Below are 11,182 nucleotides of genomic sequence, written 5' to 3'. Positions count from 1 at the left end.
GCTTCATGACGAAATAAATGCTTCGTGTATTATGTACGATCAATTGATTTCTATACATTGCCGTTATCAGTACAGCTTGCTTTTGGAGCTGGGATTAAGATGGGATTAATTAGTCGAGATTAGACAGAGCAATAACTTAGATATTTAGTTGTTGCTGGGCTGTCTTTCCTTTCTATGTTCTGTAGGTCCGTCCAATCCTACAAAAGTTTTAAAATGACGTCATAACAATGAAAAAAATCGCTTTAACCAACAGTTTACACATAATGACCGCACAGTTAAAACCCGTTCAATTCGCGTTTCTAGTAGATATGAACGAGATATGAACGAAACTAAAAAAATGATGTATCAAGAAAAATTGAAACCAGAAAAAAAAAGTTAAAAGGAAAAAAATGATGATGTTTCTGATGACCCTATTTCGTTTATTCAAATTCCAACTAAATATAATACCCTCAATTGAAATATCACGGATAAGCGTTGGAGTGAACAAAATACTATATGTAAATTTAAACTTACAGGTTTACTGATAAGAACAAGCCATGATTTCTGACTTGTAAATGATCATCGTCAAAAAAAAAAATGTCGAAAAGTAATAGAGGATCATCTTTGTTGATATCTTATGGGATTTTGTGTGTGTGTGTGTGTGCAGGGTGTATGTGTGTGTATGTGACACACTTGGTTCGTAAACATGATAACTCAAGAATGGCAAGTTGGATTGAAGTTATACTTGGTTCATAGATGCGCCATAGTGAGTAGATTGATTTTGGTGCTCATCTAATGAATAATGAGGTCACAGGGTCAAATGTGAAAATCTCCAAATGCTAATAACTCCGCAACCAAAAGTCAGAATTTATTCATACTTGGTTTAAATGTGTTGGTAGATAGTGGGTACATGGTAACATATGTTCAAGTTGATATTATGCATATTTATTAGGGGCGGGGCTTAAGTTGATTTTCACTAAAATAGCTTGTCAATACGGTAACTGGACAATGAAAAGTATATGTATTGAAGTCATACTTGAAACATTTATGCGCCATACTGAGTATAAGAACCTTATTGATTTTGGTGCTCATCTAATAAACAATAATGAGGTCACAGGGTCAAACGTAAAAATCTTCAAATGCTTATAACTCCGCAACCGAAAGTCAGAGCCCCATTGATTTTGGTGCACAATTCAAGAATATTAATGAGGTCACAGGGTCAAATGTAAACATTTTCAGAATTGAATCATAATTTGTGTGAAGGTGTTGATAGATAGCGGGTACATGATAATGCATGTTCAATGTGATATTATGAACATTAATTAGTGAGCAGGGCTTGAGGTGATGCCCCCCCCCCCCGACGGACTCAAATCATTGATTATGCTAATGCTTTGAATGCATTTTACAGCCGTTTTGATTGTCATGATTTTCTCGACCAGAGTTGACAACCTCCTATGTGTTAATTCTCACAAATTCTGTGCCCTTTTTGACGGTGATTACTAAAGAGGAAGTTCGGCATAATTTTAGAAAGATTATTCCATCTAAGGCTGCTGGCCCTTATAATCTATCCCCCCGTGTGCTTAGAGATTGTGCAAGTCGACAGTTAGCTGGTATATTTACTTACATATCTTCAATATGTGTTTCACTACACAGTCCATTCCATGATCTATTTCGAAACAGTCATGTATCATCCCTGTGCCCAAAAAGCCAATAATCTCACGCATGAATGATCTTCGACCTATTGTTTTAACTTCGGTTGCCATGAAGACCTGTGAGCGTTTAGTCCTAAATTATCTCTTAAGTCTTTAATATCTTGTCATATGGACCCATTACAATTCGCTCGCTGTACTGTAATATTATGTTCATTAGACAAGCTGTATTCTCACCTTGAACAGACAAAGTTTGGCAAGGTGTCAGCTCGCAACAGCCGCTCGCAGTATGTTCAACTAGGAGATCTATAACGTTCATTCCGATATTGCAGTGAGGTCAACAGCTCAAGTTTTACCTTAATGAAAGTACTTTTCACCACTAAACATGCATTTTACATCTTAATTCGGCAGCTGCTAACTACAATTTGACATCATACAGCTCACTTCAGTAGCTGCATACGTACCTTCTGTCTGTGTACATTGAAATGCTTTCAAGTTCATTGCAATGCAATCATGCCTTTAAGCAGGAAAATTGGAACATGTTGCTAATACTTGACCTGAACAGAATATCCTTAACATGGGTTGACCATGTAAATTTTATATCAATTGGGCATAAGCATATACTGGTTACAAGTCTCAATATATCAATGTTTACAAACATGTTATTGTATACATCAAATTCATATGAAATCATGATGATAAAAAAAAATACTTCCCCATGTACATCATGTTAGCAACTGCTATGTTTACCAACGAACTCCTGCATTCTGCATTCAGATATGTTGACAATTGGCTAAAACAGCGACCACCAGCATGACTTTCTGAAGAGCTGCCAAGATGACTGAGTTTTAAATTACGTGTGGAAAACAAAATACAAGTATTCTTGAAAATTGAAATGAATATATTAGGTTCATAATCAGAGCTTACATAACATAAATTATAGGCCTACAAAACTTTCATAATATGAGTATTGTTCTTCCAAGTCCTGGCGTGTTTGAAATTCTCGCCGGGGGTACTCAAAGACCTTGGGAAATCCACTTATAATTTTCAAGAGGTGATTCCCTTCAACCCATAATTGTTCAGGCCACCTGTTTGATAGTTAAAGATTGTTTAAGAATCATCCACGTTCAGAGCAAAGTTGAAACTTCTTTCATAAGTAAAATTACTCTCCTGTCAACTGATGGGGAATCTGCAATTTGAACACCTCCAATGTTAAGGCCCAGTCGCATCTCGCCGGATTACACAAACGGATAAGAGTACTCGCGAATAACAGTTATCCGGTTATTTCCGTTGGCAAAAGTTGTCGCGCATGCATCTGGAGATTGCAACGTACCGGAAGTTCAACGGTGAAAACGGATTACAAACATACAAGGGACGGACAGCAACGGACGAACAACGGATGAACAACGGAATAACAACATACGAACTAATGAACACCAACGGACAATTAACGGATAAAGAACATACAAAACTTTGCAGTACCGGAAAAGTAACGGACATACCGAACTAACAACGGAGAAGAAACGGTCTAAAACCTGGGCCTCCGGAGTGCCTCAAAATCAGGGGCATCCTCATGAAGTTGATGAAAGATTTTGGTCTTCCATTCACAGCTCCTGCATTAGTTGGTCATAAAGACCAAACTGCCGTCTTCTGGACCTAGCAAGGCCCTAGACCAGCATTTACGCCGAGCATGTCTCTTCCTTCTCTTCTTGACTAGTTCATTGGTCTTGATGTTGGCTTCAGTGATGCGCATCTGTGCTTGTAAAGCTGACACTGCGGTCTGAAGCTTGAATCTTTTTGAAGGGTCCATGATGTAGGTGTTGACGGGAGAGGTTATAGGAGCAGAATGAGGCATGGGACGCTTGGAGTGGACATGGTGGAGGTACGATGCATCTCCGTTCTATGTCTGTCTGTTATACTTTCCTGGCCTAAGTTCTTCCGTTTCTTCCGTGTAACGTCCGTTACCTATCTGTTCATTGTCAGTTCTATTCATTTACACTTCCGTTATTTCTACGTTAGCGTCCGTTGAATATACGGTATAGGTACTGTACTTCTACGTTTCATCCGTTCTTTGTCCGTTAATGATCCGGTGAGCAATAGCAATAACCAGAGACGAACGGAGAAATACAGTATGCCAAACGCATACAGAACGAACAAAATGCATGAGAAACTGATAAAACGGAAGCTCAACGGATTAGTAACGAGTAAATAACGGAGACAGTTTTCGGTGGATGTCCATTCAAAGTTTTGTGCATGTTCAAAATCGTCACCGGACAAACCGGACCCTCCCGGTAATGAAACGTAAACGGACGGAGGAGAACCGCATGCTAAACGATAATAACGTACATCAACGGAGTGCCATTTTTTGTCTTCGTTCCCTCTCCGTTATTGCAATCCGGTGAGATGTGACTGGGCTTTTATATTTGAAGGAACCGGGGAAATCCTTCACATGAGACTTCATTAGTGTGTTTGACGAAAAGAACATCCCCAACTTTTATGCACACATTTCGAAACACTGCTGATTATTCATGTCAACAGAGTATTTTGGATAGGTTTAGGTTGGAGCTAAATTGTCGCTTACCCCACATTCCATCTCTCTTTACCACTTTGATGGCTGTGTTTGGCTCCATTTCAATGAGAGGTACAAGAGCATCTTTGTTGATCTCTGCTTCATCCTCTTTATCCACAAGTACCACATCTTTGGTGATAACATAAATGAAAGAAAATATTGATATCAGCCTAGTAATAGTATTTGTAACAAACTTGTTTACGCAATTGTTAGGTTTAAGCCATGCATATTAAGTGCGATTAATACTAATATTGCCTTTGAAATTGTATGCCTAACCCCCCCCCCCCTACAGCAAGTACGTACCAGCCAGTGGCGGAGCGTCCATACAGTCAGGGGGCGGCTCCCCCCCCCCCCTGACGGACTCAAATGGACTGCTGGCGCCTTTTTCAGCTTTATACCACTTTTTACTTGTTTGCGTTTATTTACTTTTTAATTGCGCTCTCATCTACCTATTGACATTTGTCACATTTTGTTGGCGATGACACCTATTTATTCTTCATTTATTTGCAAATTAGCAAGGCCAGGAAAGGGTCAATTCCGGCGATCTGGGATGTATCTTTACTCAAAAAATGTCTGTACGCTCCGCGCCAACCTGAGGTGGCACTCTTAGATAGTGTGGAAAGTGCCCCTACAGCCATTCTCCCCCCCCCCCCCCCTTTGACCAATACCCCTAGCTCTGCCACTGGTGCTAGCTACTACTACCAGTGCTACTACTACTAGTGCTAGTTCACTAGTTTGTAGGCAAACATCCCTACCGCAACTATACTACTAGTACTAGTTCACAAGTTCGCAATAAGTATAGGCCTAACGTTAGACCTAGTCAACCTTACTCAATATGTAATGTTACCTCAACTATGGCCAAGCCTATAGTATAGGCAATAACTAGGCGTGGTACTACGGGCCTAGTCATATATAGCAAGGTGTAATATCTTGATAGTAATACTATTATTTTCTGTAGGCTCGACCGAAGTCGCGTACGTACAACCGCCTCTCCGTATGATATCTTTTGATAAGAAGTTATAAACATACTCAATATTAACTCCAAAATAAATGCCAACCGGTTTCAACTAAATCTCTGAATTCCCTGGATTTTCCTTCCTTGTTTCATTCGGAACGAATAATCGGCATTTAGCAGCCTTATTTCCCGTCTCGTCTCATCGCGGCAATGTATCATACTGTCCTATAATAACTACTGGTACTACTTTGGACCAATAAGGAGTGACGGTTTCAATGACGTAATCTATTTGCACGGTTAGAAAATAAACATGGAAGGGGGAATTGGGCGACACTTTAACTTCAAATTCAGCTGACATTTTGTTTCTGAAATTTCGGCTTCAACGAAATTTGGAGACTTTTTATCTCGAAACGTCGACTGTTCATCTTGAAATATTCAATTCAGTTTCAATCTGAAATTCAGTCTGAAGCGGAGAAAATTATCATTTGCCGCTAGTAGAAATGATCCAGCTCTTTGATCTAGCACTGCCGTGGAGTCATAGGCGTACGAGGCGGGGGGGGGGGTGGGCAGGGGGCAGACTACCCCCCAATTTTTTTTTTCCAGAGGACAAGAAATTAGGGCAAAAGTCCTGAAAGTTCGGGCAGCCTAAGAAGAGAAAAAATATATATATAAATATGCAGTATCTTGCCCGAATCTTTTTCATGTTTTTGCCCTACAATTCCGTGGAGAGCGTTCTGTGTTATTTGTTTTGTGACATTAATATTGATATAGGCCTAATGATTTTCTTTATTTAGCATCATGATGCCCGAATATTTCCGTGTAACACCACCGTAAGCGCAGCTCATCTGGGCTACCACGCTTTTTGCACTATCACCCAAAATTTTAACAGGGAACGCCGCTCACAATAGTAGTGACATGCATGCATGGCGATTAGCAGTCTCTGAAGTGAAAAAAACCGCACCAAACATTTTTTCGAACTAGTCAACTGTATACCTGGACATCCCCGACATGAGTGTATATAAGAAACATTTTCTTCTTCATGGATGGTGGGGGGGGGGGGTGCCTTCAAGCCTAAAAGTACAGGTTTATCATATTCTTTGTTATTTTTTACACTTTTTTGTAAGACCATGGAGCTATAAACATCTGTTTATAGCTCCATGGTAAGACAAATTGCAGTCTTACCCGACACAGCAACATTTTCCCGCCTACAATTTATGTTTTTCTGGTGATAGCTGAGTACTGTGTTAATATAATAAATACCGTAACTAAATAGGAGCTTAAAAAATATACTGTCCTATTTTCCCCTTCAAAGTGATTTTACCAATTTTTCTTCTTCTAATTTACCAAATTTTTTGGGAAGTGAAAATTTCTAAACGTGAGATTATAAAATAAAGAATGTTTAGATGCAACTTGCAAGGCCTCAGAAGTGCCATTTCCGGCAACCTGAGAGGCATATTTTGCCAAAAAAAATCTTGTACGCTACGCGCCAACTGATGGTGGCGCTCCGCTTAGATAGTGTCACGGGAACTTTTGGGCACAAAAGTTTCTGAACGCCCCCCCCCCCCAAACCGAAATGGTCCCGTACGCCTATGCGTGGAGTGCATATATTCGTAAAATTAAACGAGACCATATGTTGAAGTTTGATTGAGATTCTACTGAGACATTACACGAACGAAGAGATTACTTGGCTGAGGGGGACTATACAGAGCTGGAGGCTTCGTTTGCAAGTGACAAGAATGGAAGATATTGTCACCGACTAAATAGGAAGAACGGAAGATAACCCGACAGCATTGTTTAAATGCTGTGCGATTTTTTGTTACGTAATTGAACACAGGCTTGTTAAAGAGCAAGACAAAAGTTGACAAAACACTAAGTTTTCTGAAGCACATAGTTCAAGCGCGACGGTTTTGTTAACAAAACCCTCAACGTTAAACCATGCAAAGGAGAGAGAGAGCCGCAAAATACGTCTACACTCTCCAAATCCAAAGCACACACTGGAGCTAATCCTCAATTATACAATCTCAAGTAGTTCCGTAGTGAAGTGTAATTGGGAAGTAGAACCCAAAATATACCCATAGACGAAGTCAGTCAACCACAAGAAAAGAAACGCAGAACTTTCAGGGGTTACTTGGTCTAGCTGCCAACAGCTTAGTATGTATAGTTGACTGACTTCGATGAAAGACAAGACTAGAAAACATCCATAGTAATGAGGTAAGGCACGCGACAGACGCGCTGGGCGGGAAATTCAATTCATTCAGACTTTAGGAAGAGAAACAGTGTAACCATGTTTACAGACTTTGCATACAGAATGCGGGCTGCTTTGCAGTGAAGGGTGAGTTGAGGAATCTAAATAAAGTATCTTAATTAAGTTACTTTTCCTTTGTTTTGGCTGAGCAATGCAACATATCTTAAAGAAATTGTTAATAATGTGCCTAACTGTAAAATAATTATAACACCATATGGCTGTAAACAGAAGGCAATGATGTCAGATATTTAAGTGCAACGTTGCTGGCCTTTACTCAATGGTAATGCTAAGAGTAGGCCTAATCTGTATAAGCCTATAGCAAGTAAAGATCAGCTTACATCCAGGAATGTATAGTCACATATTCCTGATCTACTGTTTGTAAAGATGCAAAGGGAGAAATATGTCAGTAGAGCATATACTGCCCAGGATTTTCTGAGTGCCGGGTATACTGATCGCAGTCCTGGGGAGGGGTGTAAGGGGGAGGGTGTGTCCCCATCCCCCCGATTTTTGAAGGTGCTCAGATGCCAAATGCTAGCACTTGTGTAGCTTTTTAAGCACATACACAAGAACTAGTTTTGCTAAAAATTTCCTTTTTTATTTTTTTTTAGTGAAATTTATTACGTACCTGGTAAAAGTTATTAGTTTGTTTCAAAGAGATTTTACAAGGGACCGAGTTAGAGCCGTAAGTAATGTTTCTCGCATGCGTAACTGATGCATTATTAGTCTGTATGATTTTGGCATAGACCAGGGCCAATTTATGTTGAACATAATGTAAGGAATATCGGGATTTTAGATGAAAGTAGTGCTGGGCGGGATTCACGATTTTTAAGACTGCAGTGCTGGGCGGTAATTTTTAGTGCTGGGCGGGGCCACCCAGTGCCGCCCAGTGTGGGCACATCCCTGTACTTCCATGGTGTTTGTTCCATCTCTGTCTTGGATTCTCTTCATTCATACTTTCTCTTTGGTTTTCTTTCGACACAATCCCTAGGTAAACTAGCTGTTGATCGTGTTAAAGAGGTTCAATATTTGAGATTCAGCATTTGTTCAAAAACAAATTTACACAAAAGCAATCATTTATGCAAACATAACAGATGTAATTATGTAATTAGTAAAGGACAATAGAAGAACAATGAATCACATGTGGCTATATGATGTCATATGTAAACTTGGTTAGTTATCCAGCCTTGTGTGTAAAGAAGCATTAAATCTATACCATATCTCCTAAATGAAATAAGATTTTTCTTAGATGTTTAAAGAAGTTATGCATGGCATATATCATATGAACCAAGAATGATTTTAGAGTTATTGTCTTCTTTAATAGAGTAGTAAAAACTCTAGCTAAAATGCTCAACTACTAATTGATGTACCATTCATATTTAATACGAAAAACATGTTATCTTTTACCATACTTTTTCATGCGGTTAAGCATACGTCTATATATGTTATGACAAGAAACCAAATGTTAACAGTTACTGTCGATTAATCCAGTTGTAGTAACCTATGAACAAGTAAAGGTGCCGTCAAAATATTAAGATCCTTTTCTGGATAATTGCTGCAAAATGCTGAACGGATAGCATTCTGATGGAAGCGTAATCAAACCTTTTGTTGAATATGTTGAAATGACGTCATCAAGTTTTGCTGCAAATTGTCCGTGGTAATGATGAATTTCTGATGTGAGCATAAGTTATCTTTTTGTTTCCAAATGTTGAAGTGGGTAACATTTGATAAATAGTAATGTTGGCGTTTGCAGCACAAAGTTAATTTCCTCACTTATTACACTTAAGAAATTTCTCCTTTTGCTGCAAAATGTCAATATATTTACTTGAAGATGAAATTTTTGACGGTACGTTCTAGAACGTTTCTTATTTGATGGAACTTTCTTTTTTGGATACGTCTGCTGGTACCAGGAAACCGCAAGGATTTCCCTCATTTAGCAACCAGCATTATTACGAATATTGCAGTTTAAATTTAGGACATACTCGAACTAAAATTAAAGAGAAACTTCATGTACAACTTTTCTGGTTTGCTTCTAGAATGATGGCAACGCGGACTAGGACCAAGACGACAGATACACCAAAGAACGAAAGAGACCATGATATGAACTAAACAGAAGAAGAACCAAAAATGGTGTAGTACTGGTATGAATTGAAAAAAGTTTTAATTGCTCATTTCTAGTTTATATATTGCAGGTGTTACAGGTTTTCCATCATCCACTAGCCACATGCCACCAGCCAACAGCCACCAGCCCTTTTGCCACAAGCAAAAAAATAATAAAGTATGTGTATTTGTCAGTGGCGGAGCTAGAGGTATTGGTCAGGAAGGGCGTGAATGGTCTGTAGGGGCGCTTTCGACACTAAGCGGAGCTCCACCACTGCTTGGCGCGTATCGCACAAAAAAAAAAATTGAGTAAAGATGCTCACTAGATCGCCGGAAATGACCCTTTCCGGGCCTGGCTAATTTGCAGATAAACGAAGAATAAATAGGTGTCATCGGAAATTACACCAACAAAATGTGACAAATATCAATAAGTAGATGAGAGCGCAATAAAAAAGTCAATAATCTAGAATAAGTAAAAAGTGGTAAAGAGCTGAAAAGGGCGCCAGCAGTCCATTTGAGTCCGTCGGGGGGGGGGGGGGGCATCCTCCCCCTGACTGTATGGACGCTCCGCCACTGATATTTGTAATTGATATTTGTAATTTGTATTGCAATGATGTTAATACATATATTTATGCAGATTTGGTAAAGAAATGCATGATTGTTCTCTCTAGTTTATATTTTATAGATGTTCCAGACCACTCCAGCCACCAAATAACAAATACCACCACCTTCCACCAGCTACCTTCCCCCAGCCTTTTGCCACGAGCAAAAGAGTAATAACGTATGTGTGTTGGTATTGCAATGATTTTACTATATATTTTTTATGCCGATTTGAAGAATGTTTAAACTAAAATAAAATGCCTGATTGTTCTTTTCAGTTTATAAATTTATAGATGTTCCAGACGTCTCCAGCAACCAACTAACAAATATCATCACCAACCACATTCCACCAGCTTCCAGCTACCGCCCAGCCTTTTGCCACGAGCCAAAGAGTAATAACGTATGTGTGTTGGTACTGCAATGATTTTACTATATATTTTATGCCGATTTGAAGAGTGTTTAAACTAATGTTCTTTTTTAGTTTATATATTTATAGATGTTAATAACAAAATCCACCACCAACCAAGTTCCACCAGCTACCGCCCAGCCTCTTGCCACGAGCAAAAGAGTAATAACGCATGTGTTTGTATTGCAATGAGTTTATTATATGTTTTTATTTCAATTTGCAGAGTGTTTTGAATAAAATATTGCATATTGCATTACCATTTTTGTCACCATATTTGTTATCACCATATTTGTTATCACCATATTTGTTATGACCATTTCTTTATCACCATTTCATCAACTTTTCATCACCATTTCCATCACAGTTCCATCACTATTTCCATCACCATTTCCATCACCATTTCCATCGCAATTTCCATCACCATTTTTTTATCACCATTTTTGTTATCACTAATTTTTTGGTTATTTTATAGTTTTCCAAGTTTATCACCATTTTCATCACCATTTCCATCACAGTTCCATCACTATTTCCATCACCATTTCCATCACCATTTCCATCGCAATTTCCATCACCATTTTTTTATCACCATTTTTTTATCACCATTTTTGTTATCACCAATTTGTTGGTTATTTTATAGTTTTTCAATTTTATCACCATTTTATCACCATTTTCATCACCATTT

General features: G+C 38.7%; 2 long non-coding RNA genes across 2 annotated transcripts; one reads left to right on the top strand and one right to left on the bottom strand.

Moving 5' to 3' along the window:
- Nucleotides 1–1,948: 1,948 nt before the first annotated feature.
- Nucleotides 1,949–5,365, bottom strand: LOC139973477 (uncharacterized). Its single transcript, XR_011795226.1, has 3 exons — nucleotides 5,227–5,365; nucleotides 4,210–4,326; nucleotides 1,949–2,469 (listed from the first exon to the last, which is right to left on the bottom strand). It is a non-coding gene; the product is annotated as an uncharacterized lncRNA (long non-coding RNA).
- A 1,969-nt stretch (nucleotides 5,366–7,334) lies between these two features.
- LOC139973038 (uncharacterized) lies at nucleotides 7,335–10,911 on the top strand. Its single transcript, XR_011795120.1, has 3 exons — nucleotides 7,335–7,484; nucleotides 9,431–9,535; nucleotides 10,373–10,911. It is a non-coding gene; the product is annotated as an uncharacterized lncRNA (long non-coding RNA).
- Nucleotides 10,912–11,182: the final 271 nt, after the last annotated feature.

The sequence above is a fragment of the Apostichopus japonicus genome, chromosome 9, assembly GCF_037975245.1.
Source record: "Apostichopus japonicus isolate 1M-3 chromosome 9, ASM3797524v1, whole genome shotgun sequence".
Taxonomy (NCBI): Eukaryota; Metazoa; Echinodermata; class Holothuroidea; order Aspidochirotida; family Stichopodidae; genus Apostichopus; species Apostichopus japonicus.
The sequence above is the reverse complement of the archived record's forward strand: the minus strand, read 5'-3'. Positions and strand labels throughout refer to the sequence as shown.